Here is a 21,982-nt window from a genome sequence, read left to right as displayed (position 1 = left end):
TGGTAAATAGGCACTGGTGCGGTTGAACCGTGGTAAAACTCGTCTCCGTAGTTGAGCGGGAGCGGCCAAAGGAATGTGCAATCGTGTGTGTAGTGGAGCTGGGAGGGGCAAGCATAAGGGACGAAGACGGGGGTAACATGTCGGATGCGATCATACCAGCACTAAAGCACCGGATCCCATCAGAACTCCGAAGTTAAGCGTGCTTGGGCGAGAGTAGTACTAGGATGGGTGACCTCCTGGGAAGTCCTCGTGTTGCATTCCCTTTTTAATTTGTTTTGCACCGCGTGCAAAACAAAACGCACGAGCGCGACGTATGTTTAGCACGTTTTATTATTTTGCACGTTTACGGTAAGTTTTAGCTCGCTGCTCATTATTCACGCGTCTAGCGGCGGCAAGCGTGTTCTGAAAGGGGTCGAAACCATGGTAAATAGGCACTGGTGCGGTTGAACCGTGGTAAAACTCGTCTCCGTAGTTGAGCGGGAGCGGCCAAAGGAATGTGCAATCGTGTGTGTAGTGGAGCTGGGAGGGGCAAGCATAAGGGACGAAGACGGGGGTAACATGTCGGATGCGATCATACCAGCACTAAAGCACCGGATCCCATCAGAACTCCGAAGTTAAGCGTGCTTGGGCGAGAGTAGTACTAGGATGGGTGACCTCCTGGGAAGTCCTCGTGTTGCATTCCCTTTTTAATTTGTTTTGCACCGCGTGCAAAACAAAACGCACGAGCGCGACGTATGTTTAGCACGTTTTATTATTTTGCACGTTTACGGTAAGTTTTAGCTCGCTGCTCATTATTCACGCGTCTAGCGGCGGCAAGCGTGTTCTGAAAGGGGTCGAAACCATGGTAAATAGGCACTGGTGCGGTTGAACCGTGGTAAAACTCGTCTCCGTAGTTGAGCGGGAGCGGCCAAAGGAATGTGCAATCGTGTGTGTAGTGGAGCTGGGAGGGGCAAGCATAAGGGACGAAGACGGGGGTAACATGTCGGATGCGATCATACCAGCACTAAAGCACCGGATCCCATCAGAACTCCGAAGTTAAGCGTGCTTGGGCGAGAGTAGTACTAGGATGGGTGACCTCCTGGGAAGTCCTCGTGTTGCATTCCCTTTTTAATTTGTTTTGCACCGCGTGCAAAACAAAACGCACGAGCGCGACGTATGTTTAGCACGTTTTATTATTTTGCACGTTTACGGTAAGTTTTAGCTCGCTGCTCATTATTCACGCGTCTAGCGGCGGCAAGCGTGTTCTGAAAGGGGTCGAAACCATGGTAAATAGGCACTGGTGCGGTTGAACCGTGGTAAAACTCGTCTCCGTAGTTGAGCGGGAGCGGCCAAAGGAATGTGCAATCGTGTGTGTAGTGGAGCTGGGAGGGGCAAGCATAAGGGACGAAGACGGGGGTAACATGTCGGATGCGATCATACCAGCACTAAAGCACCGGATCCCATCAGAACTCCGAAGTTAAGCGTGCTTGGGCGAGAGTAGTACTAGGATGGGTGACCTCCTGGGAAGTCCTCGTGTTGCATTCCCTTTTTAATTTGTTTTGCACCGCGTGCAAAACAAAACGCACGAGCGCGACGTATGTTTAGCACGTTTTATTATTTTGCACGTTTACGGTAAGTTTTAGCTCGCTGCTCATTATTCACGCGTCTAGCGGCGGCAAGCGTGTTCTGAAAGGGGTCGAAACCATGGTAAATAGGCACTGGTGCGGTTGAACCGTGGTAAAACTCGTCTCCGTAGTTGAGCGGGAGCGGCCAAAGGAATGTGCAATCGTGTGTGTAGTGGAGCTGGGAGGGGCAAGCATAAGGGACGAAGACGGGGGTAACATGTCGGATGCGATCATACCAGCACTAAAGCACCGGATCCCATCAGAACTCCGAAGTTAAGCGTGCTTGGGCGAGAGTAGTACTAGGATGGGTGACCTCCTGGGAAGTCCTCGTGTTGCATTCCCTTTTTAATTTGTTTTGCACCGCGTGCAAAACAAAACGCACGAGCGCGACGTATGTTTAGCACGTTTTATTATTTTGCACGTTTACGGTAAGTTTTAGCTCGCTGCTCATTATTCACGCGTCTAGCGGCGGCAAGCGTGTTCTGAAAGGGGTCGAAACCATGGTAAATAGGCACTGGTGCGGTTGAACCGTGGTAAAACTCGTCTCCGTAGTTGAGCGGGAGCGGCCAAAGGAATGTGCAATCGTGTGTGTAGTGGAGCTGGGAGGGGCAAGCATAAGGGACGAAGACGGGGGTAACATGTCGGATGCGATCATACCAGCACTAAAGCACCGGATCCCATCAGAACTCCGAAGTTAAGCGTGCTTGGGCGAGAGTAGTACTAGGATGGGTGACCTCCTGGGAAGTCCTCGTGTTGCATTCCCTTTTTAATTTGTTTTGCACCGCGTGCAAAACAAAACGCACGAGCGCGACGTATGTTTAGCACGTTTTATTATTTTGCACGTTTACGGTAAGTTTTAGCTCGCTGCTCATTATTCACGCGTCTAGCGGCGGCAAGCGTGTTCTGAAAGGGGTCGAAACCATGGTAAATAGGCACTGGTGCGGTTGAACCGTGGTAAAACTCGTCTCCGTAGTTGAGCGGGAGCGGCCAAAGGAATGTGCAATCGTGTGTGTAGTGGAGCTGGGAGGGGCAAGCATAAGGGACGAAGACGGGGGTAACATGTCGGATGCGATCATACCAGCACTAAAGCACCGGATCCCATCAGAACTCCGAAGTTAAGCGTGCTTGGGCGAGAGTAGTACTAGGATGGGTGACCTCCTGGGAAGTCCTCGTGTTGCATTCCCTTTTTAATTTGTTTTGCACCGCGTGCAAAACAAAACGCACGAGCGCGACGTATGTTTAGCACGTTTTATTATTTTGCACGTTTACGGTAAGTTTTAGCTCGCTGCTCATTATTCACGCGTCTAGCGGCGGCAAGCGTGTTCTGAAAGGGGTCGAAACCATGGTAAATAGGCACTGGTGCGGTTGAACCGTGGTAAAACTCGTCTCCGTAGTTGAGCGGGAGCGGCCAAAGGAATGTGCAATCGTGTGTGTAGTGGAGCTGGGAGGGGCAAGCATAAGGGACGAAGACGGGGGTAACATGTCGGATGCGATCATACCAGCACTAAAGCACCGGATCCCATCAGAACTCCGAAGTTAAGCGTGCTTGGGCGAGAGTAGTACTAGGATGGGTGACCTCCTGGGAAGTCCTCGTGTTGCATTCCCTTTTTAATTTGTTTTGCACCGCGTGCAAAACAAAACGCACGAGCGCGACGTATGTTTAGCACGTTTTATTATTTTGCACGTTTACGGTAAGTTTTAGCTCGCTGCTCATTATTCACGCGTCTAGCGGCGGCAAGCGTGTTCTGAAAGGGGTCGAAACCATGGTAAATAGGCACTGGTGCGGTTGAACCGTGGTAAAACTCGTCTCCGTAGTTGAGCGGGAGCGGCCAAAGGAATGTGCAATCGTGTGTGTAGTGGAGCTGGGAGGGGCAAGCATAAGGGACGAAGACGGGGGTAACATGTCGGATGCGATCATACCAGCACTAAAGCACCGGATCCCATCAGAACTCCGAAGTTAAGCGTGCTTGGGCGAGAGTAGTACTAGGATGGGTGACCTCCTGGGAAGTCCTCGTGTTGCATTCCCTTTTTAATTTGTTTTGCACCGCGTGCAAAACAAAACGCACGAGCGCGACGTATGTTTAGCACGTTTTATTATTTTGCACGTTTACGGTAAGTTTTAGCTCGCTGCTCATTATTCACGCGTCTAGCGGCGGCAAGCGTGTTCTGAAAGGGGTCGAAACCATGGTAAATAGGCACTGGTGCGGTTGAACCGTGGTAAAACTCGTCTCCGTAGTTGAGCGGGAGCGGCCAAAGGAATGTGCAATCGTGTGTGTAGTGGAGCTGGGAGGGGCAAGCATAAGGGACGAAGACGGGGGTAACATGTCGGATGCGATCATACCAGCACTAAAGCACCGGATCCCATCAGAACTCCGAAGTTAAGCGTGCTTGGGCGAGAGTAGTACTAGGATGGGTGACCTCCTGGGAAGTCCTCGTGTTGCATTCCCTTTTTAATTTGTTTTGCACCGCGTGCAAAACAAAACGCACGAGCGCGACGTATGTTTAGCACGTTTTATTATTTTGCACGTTTACGGTAAGTTTTAGCTCGCTGCTCATTATTCACGCGTCTAGCGGCGGCAAGCGTGTTCTGAAAGGGGTCGAAACCATGGTAAATAGGCACTGGTGCGGTTGAACCGTGGTAAAACTCGTCTCCGTAGTTGAGCGGGAGCGGCCAAAGGAATGTGCAATCGTGTGTGTAGTGGAGCTGGGAGGGGCAAGCATAAGGGACGAAGACGGGGGTAACATGTCGGATGCGATCATACCAGCACTAAAGCACCGGATCCCATCAGAACTCCGAAGTTAAGCGTGCTTGGGCGAGAGTAGTACTAGGATGGGTGACCTCCTGGGAAGTCCTCGTGTTGCATTCCCTTTTTAATTTGTTTTGCACCGCGTGCAAAACAAAACGCACGAGCGCGACGTATGTTTAGCACGTTTTATTATTTTGCACGTTTACGGTAAGTTTTAGCTCGCTGCTCATTATTCACGCGTCTAGCGGCGGCAAGCGTGTTCTGAAAGGGGTCGAAACCATGGTAAATAGGCACTGGTGCGGTTGAACCGTGGTAAAACTCGTCTCCGTAGTTGAGCGGGAGCGGCCAAAGGAATGTGCAATCGTGTGTGTAGTGGAGCTGGGAGGGGCAAGCATAAGGGACGAAGACGGGGGTAACATGTCGGATGCGATCATACCAGCACTAAAGCACCGGATCCCATCAGAACTCCGAAGTTAAGCGTGCTTGGGCGAGAGTAGTACTAGGATGGGTGACCTCCTGGGAAGTCCTCGTGTTGCATTCCCTTTTTAATTTGTTTTGCACCGCGTGCAAAACAAAACGCACGAGCGCGACGTATGTTTAGCACGTTTTATTATTTTGCACGTTTACGGTAAGTTTTAGCTCGCTGCTCATTATTCACGCGTCTAGCGGCGGCAAGCGTGTTCTGAAAGGGGTCGAAACCATGGTAAATAGGCACTGGTGCGGTTGAACCGTGGTAAAACTCGTCTCCGTAGTTGAGCGGGAGCGGCCAAAGGAATGTGCAATCGTGTGTGTAGTGGAGCTGGGAGGGGCAAGCATAAGGGACGAAGACGGGGGTAACATGTCGGATGCGATCATACCAGCACTAAAGCACCGGATCCCATCAGAACTCCGAAGTTAAGCGTGCTTGGGCGAGAGTAGTACTAGGATGGGTGACCTCCTGGGAAGTCCTCGTGTTGCATTCCCTTTTTAATTTGTTTTGCACCGCGTGCAAAACAAAACGCACGAGCGCGACGTATGTTTAGCACGTTTTATTATTTTGCACGTTTACGGTAAGTTTTAGCTCGCTGCTCATTATTCACGCGTCTAGCGGCGGCAAGCGTGTTCTGAAAGGGGTCGAAACCATGGTAAATAGGCACTGGTGCGGTTGAACCGTGGTAAAACTCGTCTCCGTAGTTGAGCGGGAGCGGCCAAAGGAATGTGCAATCGTGTGTGTAGTGGAGCTGGGAGGGGCAAGCATAAGGGACGAAGACGGGGGTAACATGTCGGATGCGATCATACCAGCACTAAAGCACCGGATCCCATCAGAACTCCGAAGTTAAGCGTGCTTGGGCGAGAGTAGTACTAGGATGGGTGACCTCCTGGGAAGTCCTCGTGTTGCATTCCCTTTTTAATTTGTTTTGCACCGCGTGCAAAACAAAACGCACGAGCGCGACGTATGTTTAGCACGTTTTATTATTTTGCACGTTTACGGTAAGTTTTAGCTCGCTGCTCATTATTCACGCGTCTAGCGGCGGCAAGCGTGTTCTGAAAGGGGTCGAAACCATGGTAAATAGGCACTGGTGCGGTTGAACCGTGGTAAAACTCGTCTCCGTAGTTGAGCGGGAGCGGCCAAAGGAATGTGCAATCGTGTGTGCAGTGGAGCTGGGAGGGGCAAGCATAAGGGACGAAGACGGGGGTAACATGTCGGATGCGATCATACCAGCACTAAAGCACCGGATCCCATCAGAACTCCGAAGTTAAGCGTGCTTGGGCGAGAGTAGTACTAGGATGGGTGACCTCCTGGGAAGTCCTCGTGTTGCATTCCCTTTTTAATTTGTTTTGCACCGCGTGCAAAACAAAACGCACGAGCGCGACGTATGTTTAGCACGTTTTATTATTTTGCACGTTTACGGTAAGTTTTAGCTCGCTGCTCATTATTCACGCGTCTAGCGGCGGCAAGCGTGTTCTGAAAGGGGTCGAAACCATGGTAAATAGGCACTGGTGCGGTTGAACCGTGGTAAAACTCGTCTCCGTAGTTGAGCGGGAGCGGCCAAAGGAATGTGCAATCGTGTGTGCAGTGGAGCTGGGAGGGGCAAGCATAAGGGACGAAGACGGGGGTAACATGTCGGATGCGATCATACCAGCACTAAAGCACCGGATCCCATCAGAACTCCGAAGTTAAGCGTGCTTGGGCGAGAGTAGTACTAGGATGGGTGACCTCCTGGGAAGTCCTCGTGTTGCATTCCCTTTTTAATTTGTTTTGCACCGCGTGCAAAACAAAACGCACGAGCGCGACGTATGTTTAGCACGTTTTATTATTTTGCACGTTTACGGTAAGTTTTAGCTCGCTGCTCATTATTCACGCGTCTAGCGGCGGCAAGCGTGTTCTGAAAGGGGTCGAAACCATGGTAAATAGGCACTGGTGCGGTTGAACCGTGGTAAAACTCGTCTCCGTAGTTGAGCGGGAGCGGCCAAAGGAATGTGCAATCGTGTGTGCAGTGGAGCTGGGAGGGGCAAGCATAAGGGACGAAGACGGGGGTAACATGTCGGATGCGATCATACCAGCACTAAAGCACCGGATCCCATCAGAACTCCGAAGTTAAGCGTGCTTGGGCGAGAGTAGTACTAGGATGGGTGACCTCCTGGGAAGTCCTCGTGTTGCATTCCCTTTTTAATTTGTTTTGCACCGCGTGCAAAACAAAACGCACGAGCGCGACGTATGTTTAGCACGTTTTATTATTTTGCACGTTTACGGTAAGTTTTAGCTCGCTGCTCATTATTCACGCGTCTAGCGGCGGCAAGCGTGTTCTGAAAGGGGTCGAAACCATGGTAAATAGGCACTGGTGCGGTTGAACCGTGGTAAAACTCGTCTCCGTAGTTGAGCGGGAGCGGCCAAAGGAATGTGCAATCGTGTGTGCAGTGGAGCTGGGAGGGGCAAGCATAAGGGACGAAGACGGGGGTAACATGTCGGATGCGATCATACCAGCACTAAAGCACCGGATCCCATCAGAACTCCGAAGTTAAGCGTGCTTGGGCGAGAGTAGTACTAGGATGGGTGACCTCCTGGGAAGTCCTCGTGTTGCATTCCCTTTTTAATTTGTTTTGCACCGCGTGCAAAACAAAACGCACGAGCGCGACGTATGTTTAGCACGTTTTATTATTTTGCACGTTTACGGTAAGTTTTAGCTCGCTGCTCATTATTCACGCGTCTAGCGGCGGCAAGCGTGTTCTGAAAGGGGTCGAAACCATGGTAAATAGGCACTGGTGCGGTTGAACCGTGGTAAAACTCGTCTCCGTAGTTGAGCGGGAGCGGCCAAAGGAATGTGCAATCGTGTGTGCAGTGGAGCTGGGAGGGGCAAGCATAAGGGACGAAGACGGGGGTAACATGTCGGATGCGATCATACCAGCACTAAAGCACCGGATCCCATCAGAACTCCGAAGTTAAGCGTGCTTGGGCGAGAGTAGTACTAGGATGGGTGACCTCCTGGGAAGTCCTCGTGTTGCATTCCCTTTTTAATTTGTTTTGCACCGCGTGCAAAACAAAACGCACGAGCGCGACGTATGTTTAGCACGTTTTATTATTTTGCACGTTTACGGTAAGTTTTAGCTCGCTGCTCATTATTCACGCGTCTAGCGGCGGCAAGCGTGTTCTGAAAGGGGTCGAAACCATGGTAAATAGGCACTGGTGCGGTTGAACCGTGGTAAAACTCGTCTCCGTAGTTGAGCGGGAGCGGCCAAAGGAATGTGCAATCGTGTGTGCAGTGGAGCTGGGAGGGGCAAGCATAAGGGACGAAGACGGGGGTAACATGTCGGATGCGATCATACCAGCACTAAAGCACCGGATCCCATCAGAACTCCGAAGTTAAGCGTGCTTGGGCGAGAGTAGTACTAGGATGGGTGACCTCCTGGGAAGTCCTCGTGTTGCATTCCCTTTTTAATTTGTTTTGCACCGCGTGCAAAACAAAACGCACGAGCGCGACGTATGTTTAGCACGTTTTATTATTTTGCACGTTTACGGTAAGTTTTAGCTCGCTGCTCATTATTCACGCGTCTAGCGGCGGCAAGCGTGTTCTGAAAGGGGTCGAAACCATGGTAAATAGGCACTGGTGCGGTTGAACCGTGGTAAAACTCGTCTCCGTAGTTGAGCGGGAGCGGCCAAAGGAATGTGCAATCGTGTGTGCAGTGGAGCTGGGAGGGGCAAGCATAAGGGACGAAGACGGGGGTAACATGTCGGATGCGATCATACCAGCACTAAAGCACCGGATCCCATCAGAACTCCGAAGTTAAGCGTGCTTGGGCGAGAGTAGTACTAGGATGGGTGACCTCCTGGGAAGTCCTCGTGTTGCATTCCCTTTTTAATTTGTTTTGCACCGCGTGCAAAACAAAACGCACGAGCGCGACGTATGTTTAGCACGTTTTATTATTTCGCACGTTTACGGTAAGTTTTAGCTCGCTGCTCATTATTCACGCGTCTAGCGGCGGCAAGCGTGTTCTGAAAGGGGTCGAAACCATGGTAAATAGGCACTGGTGCGGTTGAACCGTGGTAAAACTCGTCTCCGTAGTTGAGCGGGAGCGGCCAAAGGAATGTGCAATCGTGTGTGTAGTGGAGCTGGGAGGGGCAAGCATAAGGGACGAAGACGGGGGTAACATGTCGGATGCGATCATACCAGCACTAAAGCACCGGATCCCATCAGAACTCCGAAGTTAAGCGTGCTTGGGCGAGAGTAGTACTAGGATGGGTGACCTCCTGGGAAGTCCTCGTGTTGCATTCCCTTTTTAATTTGTTTTGCACCGCGTGCAAAACAAAACGCACGAGCGCGACGTATGTTTAGCACGTTTTATTATTTTGCACGTTTACGGTAAGTTTTAGCTCGCTGCTCATTATTCACGCGTCTAGCGGCGGCAAGCGTGTTCTGAAAGGGGTCGAAACCATGGTAAATAGGCACTGGTGCGGTTGAACCGTGGTAAAACTCGTCTCCGTAGTTGAGCGGGAGCGGCCAAAGGAATGTGCAATCGTGTGTGTAGTGGAGCTGGGAGGGGCAAGCATAAGGGACGAAGACGGGGGTAACATGTCGGATGCGATCATACCAGCACTAAAGCACCGGATCCCATCAGAACTCCGAAGTTAAGCGTGCTTGGGCGAGAGTAGTACTAGGATGGGTGACCTCCTGGGAAGTCCTCGTGTTGCATTCCCTTTTTAATTTGTTTTGCACCGCGTGCAAAACAAAACGCACGAGCGCGACGTATGTTTAGCACGTTTTATTATTTTGCACGTTTACGGTAAGTTTTAGCTCGCTGCTCATTATTCACGCGTCTAGCGGCGGCAAGCGTGTTCTGAAAGGGGTCGAAACCATGGTAAATAGGCACTGGTGCGGTTGAACCGTGGTAAAACTCGTCTCCGTAGTTGAGCGGGAGCGGCCAAAGGAATGTGCAATCGTGTGTGTAGTGGAGCTGGGAGGGGCAAGCATAAGGGACGAAGACGGGGGTAACATGTCGGATGCGATCATACCAGCACTAAAGCACCGGATCCCATCAGAACTCCGAAGTTAAGCGTGCTTGGGCGAGAGTAGTACTAGGATGGGTGACCTCCTGGGAAGTCCTCGTGTTGCATTCCCTTTTTAATTTGTTTTGCACCGCGTGCAAAACAAAACGCACGAGCGCGACGTATGTTTAGCACGTTTTATTATTTCGCACGTTTACGGTAAGTTTTAGCTCGCTGCTCATTATTCACGCGTCTAGCGGCGGCAAGCGTGTTCTGAAAGGGGTCGAAACCATGGTAAATAGGCACTGGTGCGGTTGAACCGTGGTAAAACTCGTCTCCGTAGTTGAGCGGGAGCGGCCAAAGGAATGTGCAATCGTGTGTGTAGTGGAGCTGGGAGGGGCAAGCATAAGGGACGAAGACGGGGGTAACATGTCGGATGCGATCATACCAGCACTAAAGCACCGGATCCCATCAGAACTCCGAAGTTAAGCGTGCTTGGGCGAGAGTAGTACTAGGATGGGTGACCTCCTGGGAAGTCCTCGTGTTGCATTCCCTTTTTAATTTGTTTTGCACCGCGTGCAAAACAAAACGCACGAGCGCGACGTATGTTTAGCACGTTTTATTATTTTGCACGTTTACGGTAAGTTTTAGCTCGCTGCTCATTATTCACGCGTCTAGCGGCGGCAAGCGTGTTCTGAAAGGGGTCGAAACCATGGTAAATAGGCACTGGTGCGGTTGAACCGTGGTAAAACTCGTCTCCGTAGTTGAGCGGGAGCGGCCAAAGGAATGTGCAATCGTGTGTGTAGTGGAGCTGGGAGGGGCAAGCATAAGGGACGAAGACGGGGGTAACATGTCGGATGCGATCATACCAGCACTAAAGCACCGGATCCCATCAGAACTCCGAAGTTAAGCGTGCTTGGGCGAGAGTAGTACTAGGATGGGTGACCTCCTGGGAAGTCCTCGTGTTGCATTCCCTTTTTAATTTGTTTTGCACCGCGTGCAAAACAAAACGCACGAGCGCGACGTATGTTTAGCACGTTTTATTATTTTGCACGTTTACGGTAAGTTTTAGCTCGCTGCTCATTATTCACGCGTCTAGCGGCGGCAAGCGTGTTCTGAAAGGGGTCGAAACCATGGTAAATAGGCACTGGTGCGGTTGAACCGTGGTAAAACTCGTCTCCGTAGTTGAGCGGGAGCGGCCAAAGGAATGTGCAATCGTGTGTGTAGTGGAGCTGGGAGGGGCAAGCATAAGGGACGAAGACGGGGGTAACATGTCGGATGCGATCATACCAGCACTAAAGCACCGGATCCCATCAGAACTCCGAAGTTAAGCGTGCTTGGGCGAGAGTAGTACTAGGATGGGTGACCTCCTGGGAAGTCCTCGTGTTGCATTCCCTTTTTAATTTGTTTTGCACCGCGTGCAAAACAAAACGCACGAGCGCGACGTATGTTTAGCACGTTTTATTATTTTGCACGTTTACGGTAAGTTTTAGCTCGCTGCTCATTATTCACGCGTCTAGCGGCGGCAAGCGTGTTCTGAAAGGGGTCGAAACCATGGTAAATAGGCACTGGTGCGGTTGAACCGTGGTAAAACTCGTCTCCGTAGTTGAGCGGGAGCGGCCAAAGGAATGTGCAATCGTGTGTGTAGTGGAGCTGGGAGGGGCAAGCATAAGGGACGAAGACGGGGGTAACATGTCGGATGCGATCATACCAGCACTAAAGCACCGGATCCCATCAGAACTCCGAAGTTAAGCGTGCTTGGGCGAGAGTAGTACTAGGATGGGTGACCTCCTGGGAAGTCCTCGTGTTGCATTCCCTTTTTAATTTGTTTTGCACCGCGTGCAAAACAAAACGCACGAGCGCGACGTATGTTTAGCACGTTTTATTATTTTGCACGTTTACGGTAAGTTTTAGCTCGCTGCTCATTATTCACGCGTCTAGCGGCGGCAAGCGTGTTCTGAAAGGGGTCGAAACCATGGTAAATAGGCACTGGTGCGGTTGAACCGTGGTAAAACTCGTCTCCGTAGTTGAGCGGGAGCGGCCAAAGGAATGTGCAATCGTGTGTGTAGTGGAGCTGGGAGGGGCAAGCATAAGGGACGAAGACGGGGGTAACATGTCGGATGCGATCATACCAGCACTAAAGCACCGGATCCCATCAGAACTCCGAAGTTAAGCGTGCTTGGGCGAGAGTAGTACTAGGATGGGTGACCTCCTGGGAAGTCCTCGTGTTGCATTCCCTTTTTAATTTGTTTTGCACCGCGTGCAAAACAAAACGCACGAGCGCGACGTATGTTTAGCACGTTTTATTATTTTGCACGTTTACGGTAAGTTTTAGCTCGCTGCTCATTATTCACGCGTCTAGCGGCGGCAAGCGTGTTCTGAAAGGGGTCGAAACCATGGTAAATAGGCACTGGTGCGGTTGAACCGTGGTAAAACTCGTCTCCGTAGTTGAGCGGGAGCGGCCAAAGGAATGTGCAATCGTGTGTGTAGTGGAGCTGGGAGGGGCAAGCATAAGGGACGAAGACGGGGGTAACATGTCGGATGCGATCATACCAGCACTAAAGCACCGGATCCCATCAGAACTCCGAAGTTAAGCGTGCTTGGGCGAGAGTAGTACTAGGATGGGTGACCTCCTGGGAAGTCCTCGTGTTGCATTCCCTTTTTAATTTGTTTTGCACCGCGTGCAAAACAAAACGCACGAGCGCGACGTATGTTTAGCACGTTTTATTATTTTGCACGTTTACGGTAAGTTTTAGCTCGCTGCTCATTATTCACGCGTCTAGCGGCGGCAAGCGTGTTCTGAAAGGGGTCGAAACCATGGTAAATAGGCACTGGTGCGGTTGAACCGTGGTAAAACTCGTCTCCGTAGTTGAGCGGGAGCGGCCAAAGGAATGTGCAATCGTGTGTGTAGTGGAGCTGGGAGGGGCAAGCATAAGGGACGAAGACGGGGGTAACATGTCGGATGCGATCATACCAGCACTAAAGCACCGGATCCCATCAGAACTCCGAAGTTAAGCGTGCTTGGGCGAGAGTAGTACTAGGATGGGTGACCTCCTGGGAAGTCCTCGTGTTGCATTCCCTTTTTAATTTGTTTTGCACCGCGTGCAAAACAAAACGCACGAGCGCGACGTATGTTTAGCACGTTTTATTATTTTGCACGTTTACGGTAAGTTTTAGCTCGCTGCTCATTATTCACGCGTCTAGCGGCGGCAAGCGTGTTCTGAAAGGGGTCGAAACCATGGTAAATAGGCACTGGTGCGGTTGAACCGTGGTAAAACTCGTCTCCGTAGTTGAGCGGGAGCGGCCAAAGGAATGTGCAATCGTGTGTGTAGTGGAGCTGGGAGGGGCAAGCATAAGGGACGAAGACGGGGGTAACATGTCGGATGCGATCATACCAGCACTAAAGCACCGGATCCCATCAGAACTCCGAAGTTAAGCGTGCTTGGGCGAGAGTAGTACTAGGATGGGTGACCTCCTGGGAAGTCCTCGTGTTGCATTCCCTTTTTAATTTGTTTTGCACCGCGTGCAAAACAAAACGCACGAGCGCGACGTATGTTTAGCACGTTTTATTATTTTGCACGTTTACGGTAAGTTTTAGCTCGCTGCTCATTATTCACGCGTCTAGCGGCGGCAAGCGTGTTCTGAAAGGGGTCGAAACCATGGTAAATAGGCACTGGTGCGGTTGAACCGTGGTAAAACTCGTCTCCGTAGTTGAGCGGGAGCGGCCAAAGGAATGTGCAATCGTGTGTGTAGTGGAGCTGGGAGGGGCAAGCATAAGGGACGAAGACGGGGGTAACATGTCGGATGCGATCATACCAGCACTAAAGCACCGGATCCCATCAGAACTCCGAAGTTAAGCGTGCTTGGGCGAGAGTAGTACTAGGATGGGTGACCTCCTGGGAAGTCCTCGTGTTGCATTCCCTTTTTAATTTGTTTTGCACCGCGTGCAAAACAAAACGCACGAGCGCGACGTATGTTTAGCACGTTTTATTATTTTGCACGTTTACGGTAAGTTTTAGCTCGCTGCTCATTATTCACGCGTCTAGCGGCGGCAAGCGTGTTCTGAAAGGGGTCGAAACCATGGTAAATAGGCACTGGTGCGGTTGAACCGTGGTAAAACTCGTCTCCGTAGTTGAGCGGGAGCGGCCAAAGGAATGTGCAATCGTGTGTGTAGTGGAGCTGGGAGGGGCAAGCATAAGGGACGAAGACGGGGGTAACATGTCGGATGCGATCATACCAGCACTAAAGCACCGGATCCCATCAGAACTCCGAAGTTAAGCGTGCTTGGGCGAGAGTAGTACTAGGATGGGTGACCTCCTGGGAAGTCCTCGTGTTGCATTCCCTTTTTAATTTGTTTTGCACCGCGTGCAAAACAAAACGCACGAGCGCGACGTATGTTTAGCACGTTTTATTATTTTGCACGTTTACGGTAAGTTTTAGCTCGCTGCTCATTATTCACGCGTCTAGCGGCGGCAAGCGTGTTCTGAAAGGGGTCGAAACCATGGTAAATAGGCACTGGTGCGGTTGAACCGTGGTAAAACTCGTCTCCGTAGTTGAGCGGGAGCGGCCAAAGGAATGTGCAATCGTGTGTGTAGTGGAGCTGGGAGGGGCAAGCATAAGGGACGAAGACGGGGGTAACATGTCGGATGCGATCATACCAGCACTAAAGCACCGGATCCCATCAGAACTCCGAAGTTAAGCGTGCTTGGGCGAGAGTAGTACTAGGATGGGTGACCTCCTGGGAAGTCCTCGTGTTGCATTCCCTTTTTAATTTGTTTTGCACCGCGTGCAAAACAAAACGCACGAGCGCGACGTATGTTTAGCACGTTTTATTATTTTGCACGTTTACGGTAAGTTTTAGCTCGCTGCTCATTATTCACGCGTCTAGCGGCGGCAAGCGTGTTCTGAAAGGGGTCGAAACCATGGTAAATAGGCACTGGTGCGGTTGAACCGTGGTAAAACTCGTCTCCGTAGTTGAGCGGGAGCGGCCAAAGGAATGTGCAATCGTGTGTGTAGTGGAGCTGGGAGGGGCAAGCATAAGGGACGAAGACGGGGGTAACATGTCGGATGCGATCATACCAGCACTAAAGCACCGGATCCCATCAGAACTCCGAAGTTAAGCGTGCTTGGGCGAGAGTAGTACTAGGATGGGTGACCTCCTGGGAAGTCCTCGTGTTGCATTCCCTTTTTAATTTGTTTTGCACCGCGTGCAAAACAAAACGCACGAGCGCGACGTATGTTTAGCACGTTTTATTATTTTGCACGTTTACGGTAAGTTTTAGCTCGCTGCTCATTATTCACGCGTCTAGCGGCGGCAAGCGTGTTCTGAAAGGGGTCGAAACCATGGTAAATAGGCACTGGTGCGGTTGAACCGTGGTAAAACTCGTCTCCGTAGTTGAGCGGGAGCGGCCAAAGGAATGTGCAATCGTGTGTGTAGTGGAGCTGGGAGGGGCAAGCATAAGGGACGAAGACGGGGGTAACATGTCGGATGCGATCATACCAGCACTAAAGCACCGGATCCCATCAGAACTCCGAAGTTAAGCGTGCTTGGGCGAGAGTAGTACTAGGATGGGTGACCTCCTGGGAAGTCCTCGTGTTGCATTCCCTTTTTAATTTGTTTTGCACCGCGTGCAAAACAAAACGCACGAGCGCGACGTATGTTTAGCACGTTTTATTATTTTGCACGTTTACGGTAAGTTTTAGCTCGCTGCTCATTATTCACGCGTCTAGCGGCGGCAAGCGTGTTCTGAAAGGGGTCGAAACCATGGTAAATAGGCACTGGTGCGGTTGAACCGTGGTAAAACTCGTCTCCGTAGTTGAGCGGGAGCGGCCAAAGGAATGTGCAATCGTGTGTGTAGTGGAGCTGGGAGGGGCAAGCATAAGGGACGAAGACGGGGGTAACATGTCGGATGCGATCATACCAGCACTAAAGCACCGGATCCCATCAGAACTCCGAAGTTAAGCGTGCTTGGGCGAGAGTAGTACTAGGATGGGTGACCTCCTGGGAAGTCCTCGTGTTGCATTCCCTTTTTAATTTGTTTTGCACCGCGTGCAAAACAAAACGCACGAGCGCGACGTATGTTTAGCACGTTTTATTATTTTGCACGTTTACGGTAAGTTTTAGCTCGCTGCTCATTATTCACGCGTCTAGCGGCGGCAAGCGTGTTCTGAAAGGGGTCGAAACCATGGTAAATAGGCACTGGTGCGGTTGAACCGTGGTAAAACTCGTCTCCGTAGTTGAGCGGGAGCGGCCAAAGGAATGTGCAATCGTGTGTGTAGTGGAGCTGGGAGGGGCAAGCATAAGGGACGAAGACGGGGGTAACATGTCGGATGCGATCATACCAGCACTAAAGCACCGGATCCCATCAGAACTCCGAAGTTAAGCGTGCTTGGGCGAGAGTAGTACTAGGATGGGTGACCTCCTGGGAAGTCCTCGTGTTGCATTCCCTTTTTAATTTGTTTTGCACCGCGTGCAAAACAAAACGCACGAGCGCGACGTATGTTTAGCACGTTTTATTATTTTGCACGTTTACGGTAAGTTTTAGCTCGCTGCTCATTATTCACGCGTCTAGCGGCGGCAAGCGTGTTCTGAAAGGGGTCGAAACCATGGTAAATAGGCACTGGTGCGGTTGAACCGTGGTAAAACTCGTCTCCGTAGTTGAGCGGGAGCGGCCAAAGGAATGTGCAATCGTGTGTGTAGTGGAGCTGGGAGGGGCAAGCATAAGGGACGAAGACGGGGGTAACATGTCGGATGCGATCATACCAGCACTAAAGCACCGGATCCCATCAGAACTCCGAAGTTAAGCGTGCTTGGGCGAGAGTAGTACTAGGATGGGTGACCTCCTGGGAAGTCCTCGTGTTGCATTCCCTTTTTAATTTGTTTTGCACCGCGTGCAAAACAAAACGCACGAGCGCGACGTATGTTTAGCACGTTTTATTATTTTGCACGTTTACGGTAAGTTTTAGCTCGCTGCTCATTATTCACGCGTCTAGCGGCGGCAAGCGTGTTCTGAAAGGGGTCGAAACCATGGTAAATAGGCACTGGTGCGGTTGAACCGTGGTAAAACTCGTCTCCGTAGTTGAGCGGGAGCGGCCAAAGGAATGTGCAATCGTGTGTGTAGTGGAGCTGGGAGGGGCAAGCATAAGGGACGAAGACGGGGGTAACATGTCGGATGCGATCATACCAGCACTAAAGCACCGGATCCCATCAGAACTCCGAAGTTAAGCGTGCTTGGGCGAGAGTAGTACTAGGATGGGTGACCTCCTGGGAAGTCCTCGTGTTGCATTCCCTTTTTAATTTGTTTTGCACCGCGTGCAAAACAAAACGCACGAGCGCGACGTATGTTTAGCACGTTTTATTATTTTGCACGTTTACGGTAAGTTTTAGCTCGCTGCTCATTATTCACGCGTCTAGCGGCGGCAAGCGTGTTCTGAAAGGGGTCGAAACCATGGTAAATAGGCACTGGTGCGGTTGAACCGTGGTAAAACTCGTCTCCGTAGTTGAGCGGGAGCGGCCAAAGGAATGTGCAATCGTGTGTGTAGTGGAGCTGGGAGGGGCAAGCATAAGGGACGAAGACGGGGGTAACATGTCGGATGCGATCATACCAGCACTAAAGCACCGGATCCCATCAGAACTCCGAAGTTAAGCGTGCTTGGGCGAGAGTAGTACTAGGATGGGTGACCTCCTGGGAAGTCCTCGTGTTGCATTCCCTTTTTAATTTGTTTTGCACCGCGTGCAAAACAAAACGCACGAGCGCGACGTATGTTTAGCACGTTTTATTATTTTGCACGTTTACGGTAAGTTTTAGCTCGCTGCTCATTATTCACGCGTCTAGCGGCGGCAAGCGTGTTCTGAAAGGGGTCGAAACCATGGTAAATAGGCACTGGTGCGGTTGAACCGTGGTAAAACTCGTCTCCGTAGTTGAGCGGGAGCGGCCAAAGGAATGTGCAATCGTGTGTGTAGTGGAGCTGGGAGGGGCAAGCATAAGGGACGAAGACGGGGGTAACATGTCGGATGCGATCATACCAGCACTAAAGCACCGGATCCCATCAGAACTCCGAAGTTAAGCGTGCTTGGGCGAGAGTAGTACTAGGATGGGTGACCTCCTGGGAAGTCCTCGTGTTGCATTCCCTTTTTAATTTGTTTTGCACCGCGTGCAAAACAAAACGCACGAGCGCGACGTATGTTTAGCACGTTTTATTATTTTGCACGTTTACGGTAAGTTTTAGCTCGCTGCTCATTATTCACGCGTCTAGCGGCGGCAAGCGTGTTCTGAAAGGGGTCGAAACCATGGTAAATAGGCACTGGTGCGGTTGAACCGTGGTAAAACTCGTCTCCGTAGTTGAGCGGGAGCGGCCAAAGGAATGTGCAATCGTGTGTGTAGTGGAGCTGGGAGGGGCAAGCATAAGGGACGAAGACGGGGGTAACATGTCGGATGCGATCATACCAGCACTAAAGCACCGGATCCCATCAGAACTCCGAAGTTAAGCGTGCTTGGGCGAGAGTAGTACTAGGATGGGTGACCTCCTGGGAAGTCCTCGTGTTGCATTCCCTTTTTAATTTGTTTTGCACCGCGTGCAAAACAAAACGCACGAGCGCGACGTATGTTTAGCACGTTTTATTATTTTGCACGTTTACGGTAAGTTTTAGCTCGCTGCTCATTATTCACGCGTCTAGCGGCGGCAAGCGTGTTCTGAAAGGGGTCGAAACCATGGTAAATAGGCACTGGTGCGGTTGAACCGTGGTAAAACTCGTCTCCGTAGTTGAGCGGGAGCGGCCAAAGGAATGTGCAATCGTGTGTGTAGTGGAGCTGGGAGGGGCAAGCATAAGGGACGAAGACGGGGGTAACATGTCGGATGCGATCATACCAGCACTAAAGCACCGGATCCCATCAGAACTCCGAAGTTAAGCGTGCTTGGGCGAGAGTAGTACTAGGATGGGTGACCTCCTGGGAAGTCCTCGTGTTGCATTCCCTTTTTAATTTGTTTTGCACCGCGTGCAAAACAAAACGCACGAGCGCGACGTATGTTTAGCACGTTTTATTATTTTGCACGTTTACGGTAAGTTTTAGCTCGCTGCTCATTATTCACGCGTCTAGCGGCGGCAAGCGTGTTCTGAAAGGGGTCGAAACCATGGTAAATAGGCACTGGTGCGGTTGAACCGTGGTAAAACTCGTCTCCGTAGTTGAGCGGGAGCGGCCAAAGGAATGTGCAATCGTGTGTGTAGTGGAGCTGGGAGGGGCAAGCATAAGGGACGAAGACGGGGGTAACATGTCGGATGCGATCATACCAGCACTAAAGCACCGGATCCCATCAGAACTCCGAAGTTAAGCGTGCTTGGGCGAGAGTAGTACTAGGATGGGTGACCTCCTGGGAAGTCCTCGTGTTGCATTCCCTTTTTAATTTGTTTTGCACCGCGTGCAAAACAAAACGCACGAGCGCGACGTATGTTTAGCACGTTTTATTATTTTGCACGTTTACGGTAAGTTTTAGCTCGCTGCTCATTATTCACGCGTCTAGCGGCGGCAAGCGTGTTCTGAAAGGGGTCGAAACCATGGTAAATAGGCACTGGTGCGGTTGAACCGTGGTAAAACTCGTCTCCGTAGTTGAGCGGGAGCGGCCAAAGGAATGTGCAATCGTGTGTGTAGTGGAGCTGGGAGGGGCAAGCATAAGGGACGAAGACGGGGGTAACATGTCGGATGCGATCATACCAGCACTAAAGCACCGGATCCCATCAGAACTCCGAAGTTAAGCGTGCTTGGGCGAGAGTAGTACTAGGATGGGTGACCTCCTGGGAAGTCCTCGTGTTGCATTCCCTTTTTAATTTGTTTTGCACCGCGTGCAAAACAAAACGCACGAGCGCGACGTATGTTTAGCACGTTTTATTATTTTGCACGTTTACGGTAAGTTTTAGCTCGCTGCTCATTATTCACGCGTCTAGCGGCGGCAAGCGTGTTCTGAAAGGGGTCGAAACCATGGTAAATAGGCACTGGTGCGGTTGAACCGTGGTAAAACTCGTCTCCGTAGTTGAGCGGGAGCGGCCAAAGGAATGTGCAATCGTGTGTGTAGTGGAGCTGGGAGGGGCAAGCATAAGGGACGAAGACGGGGGTAACATGTCGGATGCGATCATACCAGCACTAAAGCACCGGATCCCATCAGAACTCCGAAGTTAAGCGTGCTTGGGCGAGAGTAGTACTAGGATGGGTGACCTCCTGGGAAGTCCTCGTGTTGCATTCCCTTTTTAATTTGTTTTGCACCGCGTGCAAAACAAAACGCACGAGCGCGACGTATGTTTAGCACGTTTTATTATTTTGCACGTTTACGGTAAGTTTTAGCTCGCTGCTCATTATTCACGCGTCTAGCGGCGGCAAGCGTGTTCTGAAAGGGGTCGAAACCATGGTAAATAGGCACTGGTGCGGTTGAACCGTGGTAAAACTCGTCTCCGTAGTTGAGCGGGAGCGGCCAAAGGAATGTGCAATCGTGTGTGTAGTGGAGCTGGGAGGGGCAAGCATAAGGGACGAAGACGGGGGTAACATGTCGGATGCGATCATACCAGCACTAAAGCACCGGATCCCATCAGAACTCCGAAGTTAAGCGTGCTTGGGCGAGAGTAGTACTAGGATGGGTGACCTCCTGGGAAGTCCTCGTGTTGCATTCCCTTTTTAATTTGTTTTGCACCGCGTGCAAAACAAAACGCACGAGCGCGACGTATGTTTAGCACGTTTTATTATTTTGCACGTTTACGGTAAGTTTTAGCTCGCTGCTCATTATTCACGCGTCTAGCGGCGGCAAGCGTGTTCTGAAAGGGGTCGAAACCATGGTAAATAGGCACTGGTGCGGTTGAACCGTGGTAAAACTCGTCTCCGTAGTTGAGCGGGAGCGGCCAAAGGAATGTGCAATCGTGTGTGTAGTGGAGCTGGGAGGGGCAAGCATAAGGGACGAAGACGGGGGTAACATGTCGGATGCGATCATACCAGCACTAAAGCACCGGATCCCATCAGAACTCCGAAGTTAAGCGTGCTTGGGCGAGAGTAGTACTAGGATGGGTGACCTCCTGGGAAGTCCTCGTGTTGCATTCCCTTTTTAATTTGTTTTGCACCGCGTGCAAAACAAAACGCACGAGCGCGACGTATGTTTAGCACGTTTTATTATTTTGCACGTTTACGGTAAGTTTTAGCTCGCTGCTCATTATTCACGCGTCTAGCGGCGGCAAGCGTGTTCTGAAAGGGGTCGAAACCATGGTAAATAGGCACTGGTGCGGTTGAACCGTGGTAAAACTCGTCTCCGTAGTTGAGCGGGAGCGGCCAAAGGAATGTGCAATCGTGTGTGTAGTGGAGCTGGGAGGGGCAAGCATAAGGGACGAAGACGGGGGTAACATGTCGGATGCGATCATACCAGCACTAAAGCACCGGATCCCATCAGAACTCCGAAGTTAAGCGTGCTTGGGCGAGAGTAGTACTAGGATGGGTGACCTCCTGGGAAGTCCTCGTGTTGCATTCCCTTTTTAATTTGTTTTGCACCGCGTGCAAAACAAAACGCACGAGCGCGACGTATGTTTAGCACGTTTTATTATTTTGCACGTTTACGGTAAGTTTTAGCTCGCTGCTCATTATTCACGCGTCTAGCGGCGGCAAGCGTGTTCTGAAAGGGGTCGAAACCATGGTAAATAGGCACTGGTGCGGTTGAACCGTGGTAAAACTCGTCTCCGTAGTTGAGCGGGAGCGGCCAAAGGAATGTGCAATCGTGTGTGTAGTGGAGCTGGGAGGGGCAAGCATAAGGGACGAAGACGGGGGTAACATGTCGGATGCGATCATACCAGCACTAAAGCACCGGATCCCATCAGAACTCCGAAGTTAAGCGTGCTTGGGCGAGAGTAGTACTAGGATGGGTGACCTCCTGGGAAGTCCTCGTGTTGCATTCCCTTTTTAATTTGTTTTGCACCGCGTGCAAAACAAAACGCACGAGCGCGACGTATGTTTAGCACGTTTTATTATTTTGCACGTTTACGGTAAGTTTTAGCTCGCTGCTCATTATTCACGCGTCTAGCGGCGGCAAGCGTGTTCTGAAAGGGGTCGAAACCATGGTAAATAGGCACTGGTGCGGTTGAACCGTGGTAAAACTCGTCTCCGTAGTTGAGCGGGAGCGGCCAAAGGAATGTGCAATCGTGTGTG

General features: G+C 51.1%; 52 non-coding genes across 52 annotated transcripts; all 52 read left to right on the top strand.

The window, feature by feature from the left end:
* The first annotated feature begins 142 nt into the window (after positions 1-142).
* On the top strand, positions 143-261 carry LOC141028863 (5S ribosomal RNA). Its single transcript, XR_012191060.1, has one exon. It is a non-coding gene; the product is annotated as a 5S ribosomal RNA (ribosomal RNA).
* Positions 262-563: 302 nt separating this feature from the next.
* Positions 564-682, top strand: LOC141028862 (5S ribosomal RNA). The gene has a single exon (XR_012191059.1). It is a non-coding gene; the product is annotated as a 5S ribosomal RNA (ribosomal RNA).
* A 302-nt stretch (positions 683-984) lies between these two features.
* Positions 985-1,103, top strand: LOC141028955 (5S ribosomal RNA). Its single transcript, XR_012191152.1, has one exon. It is a non-coding gene; the product is annotated as a 5S ribosomal RNA (ribosomal RNA).
* A 302-nt stretch (positions 1,104-1,405) lies between these two features.
* On the top strand, positions 1,406-1,524 carry LOC141028954 (5S ribosomal RNA). Its single transcript, XR_012191151.1, has one exon. It is a non-coding gene; the product is annotated as a 5S ribosomal RNA (ribosomal RNA).
* A 302-nt stretch (positions 1,525-1,826) lies between these two features.
* Positions 1,827-1,945, top strand: LOC141028953 (5S ribosomal RNA). The gene has a single exon (XR_012191150.1). It is a non-coding gene; the product is annotated as a 5S ribosomal RNA (ribosomal RNA).
* Positions 1,946-2,247: 302 nt separating this feature from the next.
* On the top strand, positions 2,248-2,366 carry LOC141028952 (5S ribosomal RNA). Its single transcript, XR_012191149.1, has one exon. It is a non-coding gene; the product is annotated as a 5S ribosomal RNA (ribosomal RNA).
* A 302-nt stretch (positions 2,367-2,668) lies between these two features.
* Positions 2,669-2,787, top strand: LOC141028951 (5S ribosomal RNA). Its single transcript, XR_012191148.1, has one exon. It is a non-coding gene; the product is annotated as a 5S ribosomal RNA (ribosomal RNA).
* Positions 2,788-3,089: 302 nt separating this feature from the next.
* Positions 3,090-3,208, top strand: LOC141028949 (5S ribosomal RNA). Its single transcript, XR_012191146.1, has one exon. It is a non-coding gene; the product is annotated as a 5S ribosomal RNA (ribosomal RNA).
* A 302-nt stretch (positions 3,209-3,510) lies between these two features.
* Positions 3,511-3,629, top strand: LOC141028948 (5S ribosomal RNA). Its single transcript, XR_012191145.1, has one exon. It is a non-coding gene; the product is annotated as a 5S ribosomal RNA (ribosomal RNA).
* Positions 3,630-3,931: 302 nt separating this feature from the next.
* LOC141028947 (5S ribosomal RNA) lies at positions 3,932-4,050 on the top strand. Its single transcript, XR_012191144.1, has one exon. It is a non-coding gene; the product is annotated as a 5S ribosomal RNA (ribosomal RNA).
* Positions 4,051-4,352: 302 nt separating this feature from the next.
* Positions 4,353-4,471, top strand: LOC141028946 (5S ribosomal RNA). The gene has a single exon (XR_012191143.1). It is a non-coding gene; the product is annotated as a 5S ribosomal RNA (ribosomal RNA).
* Positions 4,472-4,773: 302 nt separating this feature from the next.
* On the top strand, positions 4,774-4,892 carry LOC141028945 (5S ribosomal RNA). The gene has a single exon (XR_012191142.1). It is a non-coding gene; the product is annotated as a 5S ribosomal RNA (ribosomal RNA).
* Positions 4,893-5,194: 302 nt separating this feature from the next.
* LOC141028944 (5S ribosomal RNA) lies at positions 5,195-5,313 on the top strand. Its single transcript, XR_012191141.1, has one exon. It is a non-coding gene; the product is annotated as a 5S ribosomal RNA (ribosomal RNA).
* A 302-nt stretch (positions 5,314-5,615) lies between these two features.
* Positions 5,616-5,734, top strand: LOC141028943 (5S ribosomal RNA). The gene has a single exon (XR_012191140.1). It is a non-coding gene; the product is annotated as a 5S ribosomal RNA (ribosomal RNA).
* Positions 5,735-6,036: 302 nt separating this feature from the next.
* LOC141028942 (5S ribosomal RNA) lies at positions 6,037-6,155 on the top strand. The gene has a single exon (XR_012191139.1). It is a non-coding gene; the product is annotated as a 5S ribosomal RNA (ribosomal RNA).
* Positions 6,156-6,457: 302 nt separating this feature from the next.
* Positions 6,458-6,576, top strand: LOC141028941 (5S ribosomal RNA). The gene has a single exon (XR_012191138.1). It is a non-coding gene; the product is annotated as a 5S ribosomal RNA (ribosomal RNA).
* Positions 6,577-6,878: 302 nt separating this feature from the next.
* Positions 6,879-6,997, top strand: LOC141028940 (5S ribosomal RNA). Its single transcript, XR_012191137.1, has one exon. It is a non-coding gene; the product is annotated as a 5S ribosomal RNA (ribosomal RNA).
* A 302-nt stretch (positions 6,998-7,299) lies between these two features.
* LOC141028938 (5S ribosomal RNA) lies at positions 7,300-7,418 on the top strand. Its single transcript, XR_012191135.1, has one exon. It is a non-coding gene; the product is annotated as a 5S ribosomal RNA (ribosomal RNA).
* A 302-nt stretch (positions 7,419-7,720) lies between these two features.
* On the top strand, positions 7,721-7,839 carry LOC141028937 (5S ribosomal RNA). The gene has a single exon (XR_012191134.1). It is a non-coding gene; the product is annotated as a 5S ribosomal RNA (ribosomal RNA).
* Positions 7,840-8,141: 302 nt separating this feature from the next.
* On the top strand, positions 8,142-8,260 carry LOC141028936 (5S ribosomal RNA). Its single transcript, XR_012191133.1, has one exon. It is a non-coding gene; the product is annotated as a 5S ribosomal RNA (ribosomal RNA).
* Positions 8,261-8,562: 302 nt separating this feature from the next.
* LOC141028935 (5S ribosomal RNA) lies at positions 8,563-8,681 on the top strand. Its single transcript, XR_012191132.1, has one exon. It is a non-coding gene; the product is annotated as a 5S ribosomal RNA (ribosomal RNA).
* Positions 8,682-8,983: 302 nt separating this feature from the next.
* Positions 8,984-9,102, top strand: LOC141028934 (5S ribosomal RNA). Its single transcript, XR_012191131.1, has one exon. It is a non-coding gene; the product is annotated as a 5S ribosomal RNA (ribosomal RNA).
* A 302-nt stretch (positions 9,103-9,404) lies between these two features.
* On the top strand, positions 9,405-9,523 carry LOC141028933 (5S ribosomal RNA). Its single transcript, XR_012191130.1, has one exon. It is a non-coding gene; the product is annotated as a 5S ribosomal RNA (ribosomal RNA).
* A 302-nt stretch (positions 9,524-9,825) lies between these two features.
* Positions 9,826-9,944, top strand: LOC141028932 (5S ribosomal RNA). The gene has a single exon (XR_012191129.1). It is a non-coding gene; the product is annotated as a 5S ribosomal RNA (ribosomal RNA).
* Positions 9,945-10,246: 302 nt separating this feature from the next.
* Positions 10,247-10,365, top strand: LOC141028931 (5S ribosomal RNA). Its single transcript, XR_012191128.1, has one exon. It is a non-coding gene; the product is annotated as a 5S ribosomal RNA (ribosomal RNA).
* A 302-nt stretch (positions 10,366-10,667) lies between these two features.
* LOC141028930 (5S ribosomal RNA) lies at positions 10,668-10,786 on the top strand. Its single transcript, XR_012191127.1, has one exon. It is a non-coding gene; the product is annotated as a 5S ribosomal RNA (ribosomal RNA).
* A 302-nt stretch (positions 10,787-11,088) lies between these two features.
* Positions 11,089-11,207, top strand: LOC141028929 (5S ribosomal RNA). Its single transcript, XR_012191126.1, has one exon. It is a non-coding gene; the product is annotated as a 5S ribosomal RNA (ribosomal RNA).
* A 302-nt stretch (positions 11,208-11,509) lies between these two features.
* Positions 11,510-11,628, top strand: LOC141028927 (5S ribosomal RNA). Its single transcript, XR_012191124.1, has one exon. It is a non-coding gene; the product is annotated as a 5S ribosomal RNA (ribosomal RNA).
* A 302-nt stretch (positions 11,629-11,930) lies between these two features.
* Positions 11,931-12,049, top strand: LOC141028926 (5S ribosomal RNA). The gene has a single exon (XR_012191123.1). It is a non-coding gene; the product is annotated as a 5S ribosomal RNA (ribosomal RNA).
* A 302-nt stretch (positions 12,050-12,351) lies between these two features.
* LOC141028925 (5S ribosomal RNA) lies at positions 12,352-12,470 on the top strand. Its single transcript, XR_012191122.1, has one exon. It is a non-coding gene; the product is annotated as a 5S ribosomal RNA (ribosomal RNA).
* Positions 12,471-12,772: 302 nt separating this feature from the next.
* On the top strand, positions 12,773-12,891 carry LOC141028924 (5S ribosomal RNA). Its single transcript, XR_012191121.1, has one exon. It is a non-coding gene; the product is annotated as a 5S ribosomal RNA (ribosomal RNA).
* Positions 12,892-13,193: 302 nt separating this feature from the next.
* On the top strand, positions 13,194-13,312 carry LOC141028923 (5S ribosomal RNA). Its single transcript, XR_012191120.1, has one exon. It is a non-coding gene; the product is annotated as a 5S ribosomal RNA (ribosomal RNA).
* Positions 13,313-13,614: 302 nt separating this feature from the next.
* Positions 13,615-13,733, top strand: LOC141028922 (5S ribosomal RNA). The gene has a single exon (XR_012191119.1). It is a non-coding gene; the product is annotated as a 5S ribosomal RNA (ribosomal RNA).
* A 302-nt stretch (positions 13,734-14,035) lies between these two features.
* Positions 14,036-14,154, top strand: LOC141028921 (5S ribosomal RNA). The gene has a single exon (XR_012191118.1). It is a non-coding gene; the product is annotated as a 5S ribosomal RNA (ribosomal RNA).
* Positions 14,155-14,456: 302 nt separating this feature from the next.
* Positions 14,457-14,575, top strand: LOC141028920 (5S ribosomal RNA). The gene has a single exon (XR_012191117.1). It is a non-coding gene; the product is annotated as a 5S ribosomal RNA (ribosomal RNA).
* A 302-nt stretch (positions 14,576-14,877) lies between these two features.
* LOC141028919 (5S ribosomal RNA) lies at positions 14,878-14,996 on the top strand. Its single transcript, XR_012191116.1, has one exon. It is a non-coding gene; the product is annotated as a 5S ribosomal RNA (ribosomal RNA).
* A 302-nt stretch (positions 14,997-15,298) lies between these two features.
* LOC141028918 (5S ribosomal RNA) lies at positions 15,299-15,417 on the top strand. Its single transcript, XR_012191115.1, has one exon. It is a non-coding gene; the product is annotated as a 5S ribosomal RNA (ribosomal RNA).
* A 302-nt stretch (positions 15,418-15,719) lies between these two features.
* LOC141028916 (5S ribosomal RNA) lies at positions 15,720-15,838 on the top strand. Its single transcript, XR_012191113.1, has one exon. It is a non-coding gene; the product is annotated as a 5S ribosomal RNA (ribosomal RNA).
* A 302-nt stretch (positions 15,839-16,140) lies between these two features.
* LOC141028915 (5S ribosomal RNA) lies at positions 16,141-16,259 on the top strand. The gene has a single exon (XR_012191112.1). It is a non-coding gene; the product is annotated as a 5S ribosomal RNA (ribosomal RNA).
* A 302-nt stretch (positions 16,260-16,561) lies between these two features.
* On the top strand, positions 16,562-16,680 carry LOC141028914 (5S ribosomal RNA). The gene has a single exon (XR_012191111.1). It is a non-coding gene; the product is annotated as a 5S ribosomal RNA (ribosomal RNA).
* Positions 16,681-16,982: 302 nt separating this feature from the next.
* On the top strand, positions 16,983-17,101 carry LOC141028913 (5S ribosomal RNA). Its single transcript, XR_012191110.1, has one exon. It is a non-coding gene; the product is annotated as a 5S ribosomal RNA (ribosomal RNA).
* Positions 17,102-17,403: 302 nt separating this feature from the next.
* Positions 17,404-17,522, top strand: LOC141028912 (5S ribosomal RNA). The gene has a single exon (XR_012191109.1). It is a non-coding gene; the product is annotated as a 5S ribosomal RNA (ribosomal RNA).
* Positions 17,523-17,824: 302 nt separating this feature from the next.
* LOC141028911 (5S ribosomal RNA) lies at positions 17,825-17,943 on the top strand. The gene has a single exon (XR_012191108.1). It is a non-coding gene; the product is annotated as a 5S ribosomal RNA (ribosomal RNA).
* Positions 17,944-18,245: 302 nt separating this feature from the next.
* LOC141028900 (5S ribosomal RNA) lies at positions 18,246-18,364 on the top strand. Its single transcript, XR_012191097.1, has one exon. It is a non-coding gene; the product is annotated as a 5S ribosomal RNA (ribosomal RNA).
* A 302-nt stretch (positions 18,365-18,666) lies between these two features.
* Positions 18,667-18,785, top strand: LOC141028889 (5S ribosomal RNA). The gene has a single exon (XR_012191086.1). It is a non-coding gene; the product is annotated as a 5S ribosomal RNA (ribosomal RNA).
* Positions 18,786-19,087: 302 nt separating this feature from the next.
* Positions 19,088-19,206, top strand: LOC141028878 (5S ribosomal RNA). Its single transcript, XR_012191075.1, has one exon. It is a non-coding gene; the product is annotated as a 5S ribosomal RNA (ribosomal RNA).
* A 302-nt stretch (positions 19,207-19,508) lies between these two features.
* Positions 19,509-19,627, top strand: LOC141028867 (5S ribosomal RNA). The gene has a single exon (XR_012191064.1). It is a non-coding gene; the product is annotated as a 5S ribosomal RNA (ribosomal RNA).
* Positions 19,628-19,929: 302 nt separating this feature from the next.
* On the top strand, positions 19,930-20,048 carry LOC141028950 (5S ribosomal RNA). The gene has a single exon (XR_012191147.1). It is a non-coding gene; the product is annotated as a 5S ribosomal RNA (ribosomal RNA).
* A 302-nt stretch (positions 20,049-20,350) lies between these two features.
* LOC141028939 (5S ribosomal RNA) lies at positions 20,351-20,469 on the top strand. The gene has a single exon (XR_012191136.1). It is a non-coding gene; the product is annotated as a 5S ribosomal RNA (ribosomal RNA).
* Positions 20,470-20,771: 302 nt separating this feature from the next.
* On the top strand, positions 20,772-20,890 carry LOC141028928 (5S ribosomal RNA). Its single transcript, XR_012191125.1, has one exon. It is a non-coding gene; the product is annotated as a 5S ribosomal RNA (ribosomal RNA).
* Positions 20,891-21,192: 302 nt separating this feature from the next.
* On the top strand, positions 21,193-21,311 carry LOC141028917 (5S ribosomal RNA). The gene has a single exon (XR_012191114.1). It is a non-coding gene; the product is annotated as a 5S ribosomal RNA (ribosomal RNA).
* A 302-nt stretch (positions 21,312-21,613) lies between these two features.
* On the top strand, positions 21,614-21,732 carry LOC141028861 (5S ribosomal RNA). Its single transcript, XR_012191058.1, has one exon. It is a non-coding gene; the product is annotated as a 5S ribosomal RNA (ribosomal RNA).
* Positions 21,733-21,982: the final 250 nt, after the last annotated feature.

The sequence above is a fragment of the Aegilops tauschii genome, unplaced genomic scaffold, assembly GCF_002575655.3.
Source record: "Aegilops tauschii subsp. strangulata cultivar AL8/78 unplaced genomic scaffold, Aet v6.0 ptg000323l_obj, whole genome shotgun sequence".
Classification (NCBI taxonomy): domain Eukaryota; kingdom Viridiplantae; phylum Streptophyta; class Magnoliopsida; order Poales; family Poaceae; genus Aegilops; species Aegilops tauschii.
The sequence above is the reverse complement of the archived record's forward strand: the minus strand, read 5'-3'. Positions and strand labels throughout refer to the sequence as shown.